This window comes from Corvus hawaiiensis, chromosome 24, assembly GCF_020740725.1.
Source record: "Corvus hawaiiensis isolate bCorHaw1 chromosome 24, bCorHaw1.pri.cur, whole genome shotgun sequence".
NCBI classification, from domain to species: Eukaryota; Metazoa; Chordata; class Aves; order Passeriformes; family Corvidae; genus Corvus; species Corvus hawaiiensis.
Genome location: NC_063236.1, coordinates 8,065,196 through 8,083,036, shown reverse-complemented (window position 1 = coordinate 8,083,036; position 17,841 = coordinate 8,065,196). Strand labels below are relative to the sequence as shown.

The following is a 17,841-nucleotide window of genomic DNA, read 5'->3' as shown; positions in this document are numbered from 1 at the left end:
GTGGGACCATCACTCAGCGTGGTGCTTATCCCAGCCCCAAAGGAAGGAGCAATTCTGCTTCTCCAACTTCCACCAGTGAGGACGGAGCCTTCCCATCGCCCTCATCCCGGCTATGCCGCAGCCTGATCCGGGTCTGGGAAGTGGCGCAAATACCAACCAAACCGAGAAGATCTCCAGAGCCCGGCCGTGGGTCATCCCCTGCCCGAGCCAGGGTGGGCTGAGCAGCGCCAGGGCGGAGGGAGCCGGTGCCGGGTGCTGTGGGTGCTGCTGCCCCGGGACACGCAGAGCCCCGCGGGTCCCGGCACCCCGGACATGGGCCCGGGCAGCACGGTGGCATCCTGCCCCCCTCTAGTGGTGGTCACCGGGCCACCGGCATCGCCAGCCACGGAGGGCCCTGGAAGGAGCAGGGGAGGGCTCAGCTGGGCAGGCCAGCCCCTCTTGGGGCGACCTGGTCCAGTGGAAGATGTCCCTGCCCATGGCAGGGGCTGAAACTGAATGAGCTTTAAGGTCCCTTCCAACCCGAACCATTCTGTGATTCCATGAAATCAAACTCTGATTAAAAATTCCCCCACATCCCAGAGATCTCCTGCTGCAAAAGCCTCTCCAGCGCCTGGGGGAGGAACCGGCCATCCCAGGCATCACCTCTGCGGCTCCTTCCCGCAGCTCCTCCTGCACGACCCCGCAAGCACTGCCCAGGCTGGACTGTGGTGGGACACGCTCCAGACAGACTCCTCTCCGAGCAGACCCCGCTCCCCAGAGCTCTGCCTGCAGCAGGATCCATCATCTCCCAGTTCAGAGCCAGGGCATTTTCTGGGGCTCGTTAAACCCAGCAGAGGCTGAGCTGGTTATACAGCCCAGGAGATGCAGGAATAATCAGCCAAGAGCACCCAGCACTCACCTGCACGTCCCCATCCCCAGTGCCAAAGAGCCCAGCACCACCAGCACCAGAGACTCCAGCCCAGCCCTGGCACTGGGAGGGCTATGCCAGCTTAAGCCACACTGGATCCTACCAGCTCCAAAGCATCTTTTTGAAAATCAAGGCTATTTCTTTCCCCACCTGCTCTTCCTCCAGCCAGCAGGCAGCACAATATCCCAATTAGTGTACACTCACTTCCCGCTTGCAAGCAGCTACAGGGAACTTCGCTTGGCTCCTGGTCTTTTTAATTACAAAAGCTCCATGAAGTAGAGCAGAATTGAGATGTGGACAGAGGGAGGGGATGCCAGGTTAAGTTCTCTCCCAACAGGCAAAACCTTAAGTATTCAGGTCCAGTACCCCGGCGTTCGCTCGGAGAAGCAAGGCCACAGCTCAGCAGGCAGCAGTGAGCAGAGCCCCCGGATTGTGCCATCCAAACCCCCCAATGAGCTCCAAGATGCAGCCCCTGCCCCAGCAACCCCTCGATCGATGCACAAACCAATATCACAATGCTCGCACGAGCCCGAGCCCATCACCAAGGTGCCAACTCGTCCTCTCTGCACCCGGGTCCCGCCAGCAGCCAGCTCAGAGCCCCATGGTGGGCAAAAGCTGGGTACAATCACCCACCTCACTGCCCAGAAGCATCTCCTGAAGGACGCTGAAGTCCAAACAAAAGTGCTCCCATAGGGCGCAGATCAGATCCAGGGAATATTTATCACACCGTATTTATATATGTCCTTAACTGCAGCAAGCCCTCTCCTTCCGCCTCCCTCCCGCTGCCAAGCAGGTCAGGGCTAATCCCTCACTTTGAAGGATGGGATGGCGCAGCGGCGGGGGAAGGCGAGCAGGATCCAGCCCCAGAGCAAGCGGAGAGAGAACAGCAGCTCACCTTGCGGGCAGGCAGCGCGAGGTCTCCGCCGGCAGCCGGCGCAGAGCTCCAGCGGGAGCGGCTGGAAGGAAAGGGAAGGGAAGGAGCCACTGCTCGTCTCCGCTCCTGCCACGTGCAGCAGAATCCCGCAATTAATTTTTTATCGCCATCTGCAATTTGGGACCGTGCTGGCTCCGAGCGAGAGCGCGGCCTGACTGCCGGTGTCCGGCAGTGCCCGCGGCAGCACGCGGTGTCCCCGCTCCCCATCACACCTACGCCCTGACACTGCGGTCTGCCAGTGCCAGCCCCTGCCCACACTCCCCCGGCGGTGACTCCAGAGACCCCCATCCTGAGCCGGGCTCGGTGCGGGGCCATCCAGGGAACTGCAGGGAGGAAAACCCTCCGTGAGACGCAGCGCCCGGGAGGAAGAGCCGGTGCCCGCAGCGGGCACGAAGCCGGGGAGGGCGACGGGCGCGAGTTCACGTATGTTATAATTAGGACCTGCCACTTCTTCAAGCCGTTGCCTTTCTGGGAAGAGCTGGAAGGGGGTGGCTGAGCTGACAAATCCATCCTCCTCCTGCCTGATGCCAAAGTTGAAGCACGTGATGCTCTTTTTCGGGGAGCCGTTAGGCTCCTCCGCAGGGTGATGCTGGCCCCTGGGATGTAGGGCCAGGCCATGGCTCCACTCGAGCTTCGATTCCCAAGGGAAAATCCCCTTGACGCTGCTCTGACACCCCGGGGTGTAGCTCAGCACCCCTAACCCAGTGTCTGATGCCGTCCTCAAAAGGGTTTTGCCCGTAGCCCCCCAGCCTGGGGCAGCTGGAGCCACCGCTGCCCATGGGGACCCTCTGCCATCACGGAGAGGGACCACCCTCACCACGGCCCCCAGCACTGTCCCTCCAGCTCGGCCAAGCCGGCCAAAATCAGGCGGGATCTCTGCACATCCCATCGCACCGAGCCTCCCGGCGCGGAGGTGTCAGGTCACCGGGAAAAGGGTCTTGTCCGGGCTCTCCCCCCGCCACAGCCTTGCCCAGCGCATCCCCCAGCTCATCTCCCCGCTGCCTGGTGCGGATAAACGCTGCTTACAGGGAGCCAAGGCAGGGAAGGAAATGAGCTTTTTCTTTTGGCAGTTCTCGTGGCGTTTTCCCGAGCTCCTCGCTGCATTCAACAGATCAGCTCTGCTCCTTGCCTTCATCCTTCCATCCCTCCGTCCCTCCCCGAGCCCTGCCCGGGGCACACGGCCACTGCCGGTGGGTTCCTGCGGTGACCGCCAGCCCTGCCTCGTGCCACCCCCGGCGAGCCCCGAGCCACAGGTCACCTGCAGCGCGATGGCGATGGCAAAGGCAGTGACTCACCCGCAGCCTCTCCGTCGCAGCCGCCGCCGAAGGCAGCGGGCATCCCCCAGCGCCGGAGCAGCCCACGGAAAATCACCCGGCTGGGAGAGCACGGCAAACTCATCACACCGCGGGGAGGAGGAGGAGGAGGAGGAGGAGGAGGAGGAGGAGGAGGAGGAGGAAGAGGAGGAGGAGGAGGAGGCCTGGCGGGGCTGCACCCGGGCAGGCAGTGGGAGAGTTCTCCGGTTTTTTCTCACGGCTGCCAACTTCCCCAGCGGCTCCCGACGCCTCAGATCCGCTCGCCCGGAGAGCGCCAAGGAGCGGAAGAACACTCCGGAGAGGAAACCGACCCCGTGCTGGAGCGGGGCTCTGCCCGGCCCAGGGATGCCTCCGAGCGGTCGCTCCGGCGCCGGGGAAGGGTCTTATCCCTCACAGCCCCTCCGAGCTGCAGAGGCAGCGCCTTCAGCTCTTCGCCGCCCTCCTGTCCCCCCTGCCCTGCGGCGGCTCTGCGGGCGCTGCCCGCTGCGGCGAGGCGAGGGCAGCCCCCGCCGGCGGCTCGGCCCCGGTCACGGCCACCCGCCCCTGCCCGCCGCCTCCTGCCCCAACCCCTGCCAGCCCCCTCCGTCCGGACGATCCCCCCAGCTCCCCTCCCGGAGCCCTCGCCGGGCAGCGGGCACCTCTGGGGACAAAGGTGACAGGTTGGGGACCAGAGCAAGGGGTGCCCTCCGTGCCCCTCGCGGAGGGGAGCAGCGGGGCGAGGAGGGAGCAGCGCTCCGCAGTCCCCAACAATGAATAATGCGATGAGTGGGAGAGCGGGGAGCGCTGGGGGTTCCGGGCTGCAGCCCCCGCTGTCGCAGCCCCCCCCCCAGCCCAAAAATAAGAAGGAAAGGCGAAAAATTCGCCAGAGCGTTGTGCAGGGGGGGAGCGGCGAGGCTGTAGGACGGGAGAGTTGGGGGCACTCCAGCCCCGGGGGAAGGTGCGGGGGCACCGGGAGTCCCGGGGATGCTCCCCCCGCGCCGCCCGCACTTACCCGCGGGCAGTGCCAAGTTGGCGGCGCCGCCGGCCCCGTCTCCGCCCGGTGCCCGGTGCCGCGATCCGCCCCCGGCCCGGGGGCGCGGGCAGCCCGGGGGGGCCCTGCGGCGTGCGGCGGGGGCGGCCCCGGCCCCCCCAGCCCCGGCCGGGCCCGGGAGCCGAGCGAGCCGCAGCCGGGCGGGACCCGCCGCGCTCCGCGCACCGCAGCCGCGGCGAGGAGGAGGAGGAGGAGGAGGAAGAGGTGGAGAAGGGGGAGGAGGAGGGGGAAGACGAGGAGGAGGAGGAGGAGGAGGAGGAGAGCCGGGGCCGGGGAAGTTTTGCATGAAGAGGAGCTGGGAAGCCCGCCGCCGGCTCTGCCAGCCTCTTAAAGCACTAGCGCAGCGCGGGGACCCCCACCCGGGCCCCCCCCCCCCGGCTCCTGGCGGAAGGGTCCCCCCGCCAGGCTGCTGAGGGTCTTCGGCTCCCTGCAGTGACAGCCATCCTCAAATTCCCTTTCCCAGGTGGGAGCAGCTCCCGCAAGCAGCGACGAGGGAGGATGCTCGTCACCCCAGGCCGTTGCCCTTCTCTTCTCCCTCCCATAAAACGCTGTCAACCCCCCGCCCCGCGGAGCTCGGCTCCTGCATCGCCTTCTTTCCCCATCAATCCCCCCCGCCAGGCCCCGCGGCTTCGAGGAGCCCGTCGTGCTGTGTCGATTCATTAATCCAGAGAAAACACAACCCCCTGGTAATGGCCATTGACACATTAACTGCTGCGATCCATCACGGTAATGACACGGCGGTGATGGCTCGGTCACCGGAGCAATTAGGGCACACCCCGGCTCTCACCTGCGGGCACGCAGGGCTGCCAGAGCTCCCAGCCCCTCCTGGAGGGACCCATCCGCGCACACGAAGCGGGGTCTGGCTGCGGGAAGGGCTCTCTGCCCCCTTCCAGCACCAAAGAACCAAGCACGGACCACAGACACGCAACTCCAGCCTCATCTCCCCTAGGGGGTGATTTGTGTTGCTCGTTTGTAACAGCGAAATCCCAGCCCTGGTGAGGGTCAGCCAGGGCCCGGGCGGGCTGGTTGCCCTTGGAAAAGGCTCCTTTTCACCCACATCCTGATTGGGAGGCTGGAGAGGAGCCGGTTTTCCAAAAGCCCTCGGGATTGCCCAGCTCCAACGCAAAGCTGGGCCTTTGAAAGAGCTCTGGGCTCTCCAGTGAGATGCATCTCCTGAAAAGCTGCCCGGTCACCCTCCTGCCATGGAAATAAGTGCAACGTTCCCATGGATCCAGGTGCTCCCGGGATGCTGCCCAGAGCGCCGTCTCCTGCAGAGCGGCCAGGCTGTTGCAGTGATTTCGTTTACAGCAAGAACCCGAGTGCTGCTCGTTGTTACTCTGCTCTGGCGGGGCAGGGGAGGGCAGCCTGGGGGGCACGGCCCCACACAGCTCCCCCCTCCCCGTGTGAGCATCCTCAGCCATTCCAGCGCTGATGCCAGGAACTGAAGCAAAAGGAAATCTGCACTGTGGTCGATGGGGAGGGGACATAAAGACCAAGCCCCTGGGAGGACAGGACCCCTGTCTGCCCCAAGCCACGGCTGAGGGGACTCCAGACACCACAGGATAAGCCAGGCACAAATCCCTCGCCAAAAGTCGCTTTTAGAGGCATCCTAAGGTCAAGGTCCCTGCTCGGAGTCGGGTGAAGCCCTCAGCTCCTGGGGATTTCTAAGACGTGTGTTCACCTTCAAGGAGAAACAAGGGTGCTCTGCTCACAGCCTAGGGTCTCACAGCACCCGGCCACAAGGACACCAGACCACCCTGCTCTGATCTGCCCAGCTCCCAAAGAATCCCTGGGGGAAGGTGTTTGGGATAAATTCTGGAGAACTTCGGCCTCGGCACCACCTGAGCTGCTCCAGCAGCCGGCTCGTTCAGGAGTGCCTCACTGCTGCCCTGGCTCCGATAGAAAATCATAATCCAGCCCCCCCCCAAAGGCTTGGGAACATGAATCCCAGGGATTGCAGGACGCCCTTCCCACCATGGCTGAGCTGGCAGTGCCTCCCTTCTCCTCTCCGAGCCTCACGGACTGCATGTCTCCCCTTCTCACACCCCTCTGCCAGCCGTCAGAACCCAAAACACCGGCACAGCGCTCGTGTCACCATCGGGAACGTCAAAACCCAATTAACATTTGGAAATCCAGCTGAAGCCGATGCTTCCCCGGCACAACGGGAAAAGCCACAACGTGGGGGCTGAGAGGACGGTGGGTAGGATGGGAGACGCCCCAGTGATTCCAGGGGTGCAGCCCAGGTGTGAGGTTACCCCGAGAGCGGCTCTGCAAACCCCACAAAGGTCGCTGCGAGGGCTCCTGATCAGTGCCTGGGTCAGAGCTGATCAAACCCTCCAGGAGAGTTCGATGCCATCAGCAAATGGACACGGAGAAGTCTGCCAGGATCGATATCCCCTCGGCAGGCACAGAGCCAGGGGAACTGAGCAAGTCGCTGCCTCTCCTGCCGCGGGGGCAGGGCTGGGGGTACAGCCCGGGCCGATTCCCAGCTCTGTGTTCATCCAGGGTGCTCCAGCACCTCCAGGGCCCCCAGCAGCTTTTCCCTGAACTCCAGGGCTCACAGGATCCATGCAGGAGACTCTGCATGCCCTGATCCCACTCATCCCACAGCTGTCCCCAGGCAGGCACAGCTCCGGGCCCGCAGCTCCAGCCTCCTGCTGCCCTGGCCCCCGGCCAGCTGGGAAGGTCACCGTGTCCACTGCTGAGGCCACCGAGCGCCATCCAGGAGACACAACTGCTTGCAATTTGATTTTTTTTTTCTTTTTTTTTTTTAATATAGGAAAACTTGAAACCGCATCTTATGGACTGGACATTCCGGCTCAGCTCTGCAAAAGGGCTTTGAATAATTTATGGACAAGCCACCACCTCCTCCTTCCTCCTCATGGGTCACTCCTGTCAAAGAGATGGAGGCTCAGGAATCACACCCGGGGGCCGCATTGCCAGTGCCTGCAATTGCTTTGGGTGTGGATTCAATTCCCTCCTGGATAGAAGGGTGCGGAAAATAAATCTTTAATTCAAAGTGAAATATTAATAGAACTGTAATTAGCTGTAATATCTACACAATTAAAAAGCAGGAGGCCCGGCAAGAGCTATTTTCGTGTGTGTTTAAAGAAAAACAAGTTTGCAGGATAAGGGGTGGGGGTGGCTGGGGATGCTTTTCCAGTGTCCCAATTGTCTGAGGGAGAAACGTGGCCAGGAGGAGCAGCAGCACGGGGACACGAGTCCTGCCAGGGCTGGTGGCGCAGGAAGAAATAAAAGGCCAGGTTGGAAGAAAAGAAAAGAGCAGAAGAAGGATTTGAGGAGAAAAAGAAAGAAAGAAGAGCCACGATGACACTTTTGTCCTGCTCCTTGGGGATTTTGCAGCAAAGGGAAGATTTTCACTGACGTCAGGCAGAGACGAGCCGTAGCAAGAGGACGGGGTTGGGAAAAGTCTCTGTGGAAGTTGGCAGAGAACGAGTGGGGTGACCCTGGCTCAGCCCCCACAGATATTTTCCAGCAGAAATTGCATGAGCTGCTTGCAAAAAGCCGTCAGCTCCCCCTGTGCTGGGTAGTTACCGAAAGGATAAACAGAACTGCAAAACAAAACCAACAGAACAATTCGTCTCGGCCCCTCCAAAAACACCTAAATAATAGGCCAAGGAGAAAAAAGAACAAATGAAAAAACAGCCTTGGGTTTCTCTCCAGAAGAAAGAGACTCCCACACACCCCCGGCACATGAACGTGGGTAACAGATCTGGATCTTTCAAGAGCAGGAGCGGCACTGCTTGTGCTCGCATGGGCTTGACATTCACACATCGGGTCCGTGCCTCTCTCGAGGAGTGGGGATAATGGAATGCCGAATGTCAGACCACTTAAATATATATATAAAACTCATTATACGCCTCATGACTAACAGATCTTGATGGGAAAAGTTGCATTTTAAAGAAATGCGGGGAAAAAAAAAAAAAAAAAAGCCCATCCGGGCTTGCGGGGAGGAATTAGCAATGAACGAGGGATGATTCGGCTGCAGGCTGGGAGTGATGACAACTCCTCCTCCTCCTCCTTGTGAGGAAGGTTCCTGCAGCTGTGCCAGCTCCCTGGTAGCCCCCTGGCTGCCCTGCACCCACTTTGGGGGCTGCCACGCTCCCACCAGAGGCTTTCCTGCAGCCCAGGGTCCTGCCTGGCACCCACATCCCCCAGCTGATGTGGGACCCCCAGAGAAACCCCAAGTGATACCAAGGAACCAGCCCTGCCTCTCTGAGGCCACCGAGGGGGACATTTCCTGGGCTTCTGGGCTTTTCCCCCAGGGCAGCAACGAGGGGATGGAGCACACTGGGGAGCTGCTGCCTTGAGGCAATGCCTCTCTCTTGCCCAACCTCCTCTTGCTGCAGCCTCAGAGCCTCTTCTCGGGGGAGTTTTCCTCTTTCTTGGGTGTATCCAGCCTAAAAATTCCCCTCGGTAGCTCAGTGCTGCCGTGACAGGAGGACAAAGGACCCGTGCCTGGCTATGGCCACTGGTGGAGCCCGGAGCCGGGCAGCACCATCGCTCTTTTCCTCTACAACACTTCCACCTAACGGCGAGAGAGCCGGCGAGGAGACAGCCAGCCCAGGGCAGGGGGCCACGGGGACACCCCCAGGAGCAGAGCAGAGGCTGGCACAGCTCAGCACAGTGAAGGACCCCGCCAGTCTCAGACCCCAGTAAAGAAGAAGTTGCTGCTTTGCCCCCAGGCCGACCCCGTGAGGTGGTCCCAGCATCTCCAAAAACACAGAATTTTGTCGGCTCTGTCCTCTGGGCCACATCCTGCCTCCCTTCTGCAGCTGCTGCTCCAGCATGGCAGCGCTGGGAAGGAGCAGAGGATCTGGGAACCTCGGAGCCCGCCCTGCACCCCACTCTGCTGCTCACAGGAAAACACCAGGGCTGCTGCTGGATGTGCCCTCCAGTCTGATGCCCTCAGTGCAACTGGTGAACTGGTCCCATCCCAGTTAGAAGGGGTTGCTTTATAGAAGAGGAGGAAAGAGCTCAGGCCCAGGGACATCCTGAGTGGCCAGAGGTTATTTTGGGCAGCGATTCCTCCGGATTTGGGGTTTAAACAATACAGAAACATGAAAAGCTGAGACACAATGTTCTCCTGGAAATCCCTCGTCGTGCACCATCAGCAGCTTTTTGTGCTGATGCTTCAGAGAGAGCAGGACCTGCCCCCAAACCAGCACCTTCAGAGGCACCGGGGTCCCAGTGGTGCCACTCTGCTCCCTTCCTGTTTTCCCACCAGTTTTGTCATTAAAGCCAGAGATGTCCCCCTGTCCCCAGTGCAACATCCCAGAGGCACAGTCCCGTCCCCCAAACCCAGCCCTGGGAAAGGAAAGAGGGACAGACAGCTCTGTCCGTGTTTCCATTTGGGTGCAGGAGGGGGGTGGTTTTTTCCACCCACAGGGATCATGAGCAGCTGGAAATGTTTTCTTTAAAACTAAAAAATAAAACCCAGAAAAAAAGAGAGAGAGAATAGGGAAGGAGAGAGAACACTTGGTGGTAAAATTAACTGTGACTGCCAGGCAGCACACACTCCCTCTGCACCCACAGGACAATTAGAGGAAAATCTTTACACATGAACTAACACGGAAGCCAGGGATGGCGTGGAAGACAACCCCCTCGTTTTCCCCAACCAGCCAGGGTGGCAGCAGCACCTGGGATGCAGGACATAGGCAGGGGACAGGGCAGAAGGGGCAGGAGAGCAGCAGCAGCGGCTCTGGTGAGGAACTGGCACTGGAAAGCCACAGGATGCTGGGTGGGCCCAGTGCCAAGCACCGGCACCTCAAGCACCCATCCAGGCATAAGGAGAGGGGGGAAAGCAGGGAAGGGCTCTGTTCCTTGCTTCTCCCCTCCAAGTGCCCAAGGAAGCTGCTGTACCCTCCTCACACACCTCCAGACTGGCAGCTGAGCACCCACCCACATCCAACCCCATGCCAAAACTGCCCCGTTCACTCTGCGTGCACCAACCTGCTCTGCCGGAGAATACAAACTGCCCCAAACTGGGATAGATTTGCACCAGAGGCTCCTCCAGCATGCCCTGATTGCTGCCGTGGTGGGCAGTGAGGGGCAGACCTTGCCCAGCACCCAGGGAAAGGGACCCCAGGTAAAGCCTTGCGGTGCCAACGCAGCCTCCAGCTCGGAGCCGACCCCAGCGAGCAGCACCCGTCTTCTCCTCCCAACTTCTCCATAATTCATGCAATAACCTCCTGAAAGAAATATCCTCCTCGGACATGAAATATTCATGGCCTCATCCTTGCAAGGAAACGCTGTCTTCCTTGGAGTGCAACCAAGCAGCCGAGGCCAGCACGGATTTGCCTTTGCAGGAGTAATTACGTTGGTCATTGATCGGGTGCCGCAGTGAGGGGCTGTGCCGGGAGGGGCCCCAGCCAGTGCCGGTGGGCCCCCCCCACCCATGCAAGAAAGTGGCTTTTGGAAGAGTCACAAAGGGGTTTGGGGAGAGGGAGGAAGGATCCCGCACTGTGCAGCAGCATCCCAAGAGATTCCGCATCCTCGTGGCTGCATCTTTGTGCCAGCAGTCACCCCAGGAGGGAGCGGCTCCCCCAGCATCACGCTGGACCCCATCCAGATCCATCCCAGTCGCATCCACCACCCCTCACACACACACAGAGGCTCGTGCACCTGCCAGCAGCCACCCCCCACACCCCAGTCCCCTCAGCTCCTTTCTGCTCCCAGTTTGGATGCTGTCAATCCATTCGGAGCTCCTTCCTATTTCCCTGCTTTTGCAGAGCTCAGCAGAGGCTCCAGCCCCGTTTCACTGCACAATATTCAAAACTTTTACTATTATAATTATTTTTTCTTGGTTTTTCCCTCTCCCACAGCTCCCTCAGCCCCAGGCGAAGGGTTCCAGAGGTTCTCCTGTGTGCTGGTTCTAGCACAGTCCAACAAATCCCCCGTCCCTTGGGACAAGGGGGAGATGGAAGTGAATGCATCACTCAGCTTCAAGGGGGCTCAGCGGTGGAGAAGGAGAGGAGGGGCTGGGGGTCCCAGGGGCAGAGAGCACCCCAGCAGTGGGGGATGATGTTTGGGAGGAGGGGGACTCAGCACGGGGTGGTGGTGAAACAAAATCTGGAGCAGCCTGTGCGGCCAGGATCCGGAAACAGCCTTGGCCAGGGCCAGGTCCCGAGGGAGCTGCCAGCGCCGGGGGACCCCCGGCTGCCGCAGACCCCAGCCCACGCTCCTGCGCCAGCGCTCGGCTCCCAAAGCCGGGCTCAGCATCTCCAGCAAAGGGCAGCAGTGCCTTCCCATGGAAGCCGCCCTCACTGCAGCCATGCAGCGGAACGGACCCGGCACGGGGGATCCCTCCGGCCCCGGGGATGCAGGAAAGGTGTCTGGAGCAATCATTGCCCTAAATCCACACACACACACGGCTGCGGTGGGGGCTGTCCCCTCCTGCCCCACGTGCCAAGGTGTGGCACAGCTCCTGCGCACCCGCACTCCCATCACCGCGTGCAGCAGGTGAAACACAGGTTACACCCTCCACAGCCTCCTCAGGACCCTTCCCTAAATCTCCAGGGCAGATCCCTGCTCCACCCGATGCACCCCAAACTTCTTCCCACAGGCGCTGCGAGCTGGGACCCTCCAAGGTGCCACATCCTTCTATTTAAGGGCGACGTGTGGGTGCCGGGGTGGGCTCCTTCGAGGATGTTCTCTCCCACCCTGCAGGGACTCTGGGACCGCTCGTCAGGAACGGGAACAGTGCTGTCCTCCCCCAGCTCCGAGTCACGGGGAGCCGCCCCCCAGCCCGCGCCCGCCGTGTCGTGACGCTCCCCTCGAGGGGAGCCACGCGTGCGGCTCCGCTCCTACCTACGGAGGAGCAGTTGCCAAGGGAGCCGTTCCCAGAGCCCGGAGCCGGCTGGGAAGGTGGGTGACAGCCTGGCAAACTCCCACCTGGCTGCTCTCATGATGGATGGGGGGTACCAGGGCATGAGAGCACGTGAGGAACATCCTGCCCCCGCAGCGAAGCCTTGAAGGTGGGGAAAATGCTTTTCCCTGGGCAGGGGTCGTGGGGATGACCACAGCCTGCTCCCCCACCGTGGGTTTGAGGGCACAGAGGGCTGGGGTGCTCGGCCTCATGATGGCTTCCAGCCTCGTGGAGCCCTCCTCCCAGCCCCTGAGCCCCTTGGTGCCCCCGCAGCCCCCCTGCCAGCCTGTCGCTGCCATTTGAAAGATGAGCTCCTGGCAGAGCCGGGCCAGGCACCGAGTAACCGGAGCCGGCAACGACCGGTGACCCTCGGCCCGTTATAGCCGGCCCTAATCCGGCCGGGCTGGATGTCGCATTCCCCGGGAATGGCAGAGCCGCACCGCAGGGCCAGGGACGCGTCATGTGCCTGGGTGTCCCCTGCTAGCGACAAACCCGCCGTCCCTGAGGTCTGGGGGCAAAGCGAGCAGCCCGTGGAGGGCTCAGCCCTGCAGCCGGGTCACCAGCAACCCCTGTCAGTCCCTCCCCAGGGAACCAGGCACCTCCCGCGGGCACTGCCAGGAGCAGAGACCGGAACGCGCCTCAGCCCTGCCCGGCCCCACTTTGCCCCCAGCCCACGCCAGCACCGTCCTGCTCCCGGTGAGGGATGCTGGGACTCATCCCGGGACGGGTGGGGGGAGGATGCGGAGCCCCCCCCTCCATCCCGCTGCACAGCCGGAGCCCTTTCCCCGTTAGGTGGCAGCAGGAAACCGCAGCGTTGGCTTTTCCAACACAAATTATTCCAGAATTCTGTGATTCTGGCTACGTGGGAGCGCGTTCCCCGCAGGAAAACCTGCCGGTTCCATCCCAGGATGCTCCATCCCGCCCTGCCCTGCTGCCTCGGGTCATTCACTGGCCATGAGGTGACCCTCTGCCCGCCCTGACCCATCTCCTCCCAAAGCCCTTTGGCCAAACCCCCCAGGCCGTGGAGGGGACACGAGCAGGGCTGCTCCGGCTCCCGCTCCCTCCCTTACGCCATCACCTCCCGATCCCATTCCCCTGCCTCTGTGTCTCCCCGCCCCCCCTGTCCGGCCGGGACTCTGCCAGCGGCTGAGTCACCTCGGTGACCACCACCTGAGTCACCGGGACGGAGGGAAGTCCCCCGGTCCTCGATGCTTTTCCAACCGGAGCTGAGTAAAGGGGAAAGTGTCAAGGAATTTGGCTGGAAAAAGTGTTTTCTTGGAGCCTCCATAAGGAGCAGCCTCTCTGGTGCGTCCCCTTTGCCACAGTGAACTCGCAGCTGGCCAAGGAGTGGGGGGCTCCTTCCCTCTCATACGGAGAGATTCCAGGGGATGGAGGAGCTAGGAAATGTTGGGAAAAGCAGGCAAAACCTCCCCCATCCCTCGCACCGCGTGTTCTCCAGCCCCCTGAAAGCGCCTTGCAGTGCATCCCCCCTGCCCTCCTTGGATGCTGCTGGCAGCCACCAGCTCCTTCGCTGCCCTGTTCAGATTTAATTTGCAATAAAATACCTTGATTAAAAAAATACCAGGCAGCCAGACCCCACAGCGAGCCCGCCAGCGAGCCCTCGATTAATGACCCTTCGCATTCCCCTCCACCACGTCCCCGTTAATGATTTGCAGCGGCTCCTCCCCGGCCTGTCCCCTCCCTTCCTCCTTCCCTCCTCCCCCGCCGTCGGCACCCCCAGGCCAGGGCAGAGGGAAAGGGGCTCCAGGGAGCACCCGCAGGGATTTTCTCACCCCCTGGCACATTCCCTGCGTGGGCACACGAGGTGAGGAAGTTGCCGCCACCCCCAGCGTGGGTCAGCCGCATCCTTGCGCAGAGGTTCTGCGGGCACGGGGACGGCTCACGGCTCCATTCCTGGTGCTTCCCTGACTCCTGCCACCTCCTTCCTGCCATGCGGGACCCCGGCTGGGCTGGCAGCCCCTCAACACCCACCTGAGCCCCAGCAAGCTCGGTGCACATGTGCTGGAGAGTGGGGGGAGCCAGGGAACGGGGCCAGGGCTGCCCCCGGCAGCAGCCCCAGGCTTTGTGCTCCGGCAGGCAGCCCCGAGGAGGTTTCATGTTACTGGGAAACTGGGATGGCGGGATGTTCCCGGGGCAGCCCCGCAGACAAAAGGCCATTGTGCAGCCGCGCAGCGATGGCTGCAGCCCCGGAGCATCCCGCTCCTGCCAGAGCCAGCAGCCACCCCAGTCCCGGGAGATGGCACAGCCGCTGTCCGAGGAGCACAGCGCACCCGCCAGGGGCCCGAGCAGCTCCCCAAAACTCATGAGATGCTCCAGCACAGACTACCCGAGCCAGAGCACCCCAGACACGCTCCTTGCCCGTCCCCATCCCACCGGCAGCAGCACCCAAAATGCATCCTCGCCATCCCAGGGGACCGGAGTGGCACTAAACCAGACCCTGCTGGCACCGAGTTGGGGTGACGGGCAGGGACAAGTCCCCACAGGTCAGGACGTGCAGGTGAGGGGTGGCTGAGCCTGAGCCAGAGCCACTTTCCGGCCCCACCGGCTGATCCTGCTCACCCTGCGGCCGCCATGGATCAGCCCGTGCTGTCTCAGGATGATCAGGGAGTTATTTATTTCCTTGTGCGGGGACTGTACATATTGCAGCCCCAAGCAGCTCCAAACCCTGCTCCTGCCTCCCACCGCCGCCGAATTCTCCTCTGAATCCCCAGCTCCCGGCCTCGGGGAGCCCCGCCACGCCCCATTAACTGCTGTTCCTGAGGGCTCTGGAGGTGACAAACACCCGCTCGTAATTAGCCAGGTGGCCCTTCCAATCACCCAACAACCTGAGCTGACTCAGAGGATCGGGTTTCCCCTTTCCCAGGGAAATTAGCAGGAATTAGGCACCCAAATCCCAAACGCAGCTTCGCGGGGCTCGGTGGCAGTGCCAGAACGCAGGGCAGGGCAAGATGTGTGCCAGTCAGGGCCACCCTCTGGGCTCCTATGTCTCCCCCGGATACTTTTCGGGAGAGCTGATCAGCACCTGGAGTTCTGAGGAGCCCAAGGAGCTGGGGGTGATTCCAAGCACCTTTTTTTTTTTCAGGGCACCTTCCAGAGGTGCAGCTTTTCCCAAGCACTGGGTACCCATTTCTCCGTCAGGACTCCTCCCGGGCCTGAAATATTGGCTAAATAAATCGAGATATGAAATAATTCATGTGTGCACCCCCCATCTGCAGCTCCTGCACCCCACGGCGCTGGCCCGGGGCTGCGTCCTGCAAGCCCCGGGCTCAAAGCAGCGGCATTAAGCGTGTGAGTTATCAGGTGGTTTAGGAATTTGCCCCCAGAACGGGGCTGCGGGTAAACGCTGCCCTGGTGAGAGCTCAATCTGCTCCAGGGGTGAGAAGGAGGAAGGAGCCATTTAATGAAATTAACAGGCCTGGTTTGGGGTGGGTCCGGGGCTGTTTGGCCACATGGGGCTTCCTCAATGGGGCCATCGGGGAAACAAAGCCGGGAGGGGAAACAAAGGCCACGTCCCTGTCCTGGCTCTCCCGCGCCATGGCCGGCCAGCCCCGTGAGCCGCCGGACCGGGACATCCCAGTTCGCATCCCGGAGGAGTTCCCAGCTTGTTCGGCCCACCGGGACACCGGGACTGCAGGGCTCGGTGCGGTGCCAACCCGGCACGGCACAGGCTGCTCCGCCGTGCCCCGCGTTGGGCTCAGCTGCGATGGGGGGATAATAAATCATTTGTTTCCCTGTTTCCAGCCATTTTCAGCTTCTGCTCTGACTGCAGAACCCAACCGCAGGCTGGGGGAGCTTGCCCGGTCCTGCTCCCAAGCCCATTCGGCCACGAGCTGTAAATCAGGAACCAAACTGCAGAAACAAAAGTGAAAATGTTCCTCCCGGACTGCAGTCCTGGGCCCAGCCCTGGGCTCTGCTCCAGCCCAGTTTTTTTCTGTTTTCCCCTCCTTGCACGCGGCTGTGTTCCTGTACCTGGCTGCTGGGCCATCTCCCCACCTCTCTTTAGCTCTGGGGCACCACTGCAGCTCTATTTTTCTTTAAAAAAGAAAAGTGATCACCCCACGGGTGAACCCGGTGCAGGGAGGCTCCGACATGGGCTCGGAGAGTGGGGAACTGCCAAAATTTTCAGGGATCAAAGCAAAGCTGAGCAGCCCCGGTTGTTCACATCGCTCAGGCTGCTGCCATTCACCAGCACCACAGAGTAAATAACGAGGGATATTAATAACAACGAGCCTCTGCCAGGACACAAACCAAGTTCCTCATCGGGAAGCCCGAGCGGCAGCGTTGGGGTAAAATGCACCCTGACACATCCAAACCCAGGCCAGGTCTGCCCGCATGTGGGGAAATGCTAATCTCAGCCAAAAAAAGGATATTTAGGGTCTACAAACAACCCCTTGCTGGACACGAGGCCCTGGGATGGGGGAGATCCACCACAGCTTGGATCAGGAGCTGCGCAGGGGTGCAGGCAGGGGGGTGCCTGCTCTTCCTGCAGGTGTTTGGGAACAGGAACCCTCTTGCAGGAGGGTTCTCCCCTCTCTTTGCTTTCATTTTTTTAATTGTCAGAAAGGGACACTGCTCTGATTGTGGTTTAGGCAGAGAAATTTGCAGGGGATTTAAAAATTCCAAATAACAATTGGCAGAAACAAGTGCCCCAAGCCTGGCTGGGTTTGGTTTGTTTTGCATCACCAACCTTCCCTGCCAGAGCAGTTTTGCACAGACAGATATTGATACTTTCACATTTTATCTCTTTTTTTTTTTTTCCCCAATAAAAACTCTCCTGAAACTGAAATCCAGCAGTCTGAAGTTCAGATCTTCACTTTAGAGTTCAACTCTTAGAGTCAGGACAGTCAAAAGCACCTAAACCAGAGTTCCCATGAGACTTGTGATTGTTGTTTTCACAGGAATTTGCAGAAATTTCGCACAACCCCATCACACAGGGGACCCTGAGCTCTGGATTTCCTGGTACCACAAGACCCCAAATGTCTTAGAAACACTGCCCTGACACAGAGGGGACCTGGGTTTTGGCGTACCTCACTGGAGAGCTGATGCCAGACTGACCCAGACCACTTCCAAACCCATCAGAGGAATTCTGAACAAAGCTCTTTACTGCAGACTGAGCCCAGCAGCTGCTTAAAGCCCAGGAGAGCCTCGGAGCCGCTCACAAGCCCCCCAAACCCCACTGCACCGAGCAGGACCTGCTCCCGCACCAGCCTCCCCTTTCGGCAGTGGTGCTACAGTAACACGTTAAATAAATATCGAGACACGATCCAGGCAACCCTGGGGAGGGAGCCTCCACTGTTGGTGCCTCCAGATGGGGACCAGAAAGCTTTTGTGGGGGTTGATTTGGTGAGGAGGCAGCAAGCAGAAGAAGCACCGTGCTTTGGCCATCGGCCCACGGCCCGGCCCCGGCCGGTGATCGCCCGGCAATCGGGGACACCAAATCCCCCACGCCAGCTCAAAATACAGAGAGGGGAGAGCCGCGGCTGTTGCCTTGGGGGGGTCACCCATCGCGGGGTCACCCAGCCAGGGATAGCCGCGCCCACCGCACGGCCCCAGCCGGGAGCATTCCCGGGGCGGGAGGACGAGGGTGGCTCAATCCACCCCGGCGCTGCCTCCAGCCTCCCGAGGGACCCTCCATCCACCCCCGGGGACCCTCCGCCGGGCAGGGCCGGGGCGCAGCCGCCGCCGCAGCCCTTTGAACGGCCCTATCGCTCCCGGCCGCGCCGCCCCGCGCCGCCCCCGCCGTGATGC

At 61.2% G+C, this 17,841-nt stretch overlaps 1 protein-coding gene across 3 annotated transcripts in view; it reads right to left on the bottom strand.

Annotated features, from left to right (window-relative positions):
• The window catches only part of GRM4 (glutamate metabotropic receptor 4), a 35,451-nt gene extending 31,204 nt beyond the window's left edge, over positions 1-4,247 (bottom strand). The window contains exon 1 of one of the 3 annotated variants that reach the window (XM_048328382.1): positions 4,146-4,247. The gene's annotated coding sequence lies outside the window, so the exon portion shown is untranslated. Of the gene's footprint in view, positions 1-1,802; positions 2,261-3,136; positions 3,243-4,145 lie in introns of those variants that run through there. The other 2 variants (XM_048328384.1, XM_048328383.1) reach the window with 2 other exon arrangements.
• Between the last annotated feature and the right edge of the window lie 13,594 nt (positions 4,248-17,841).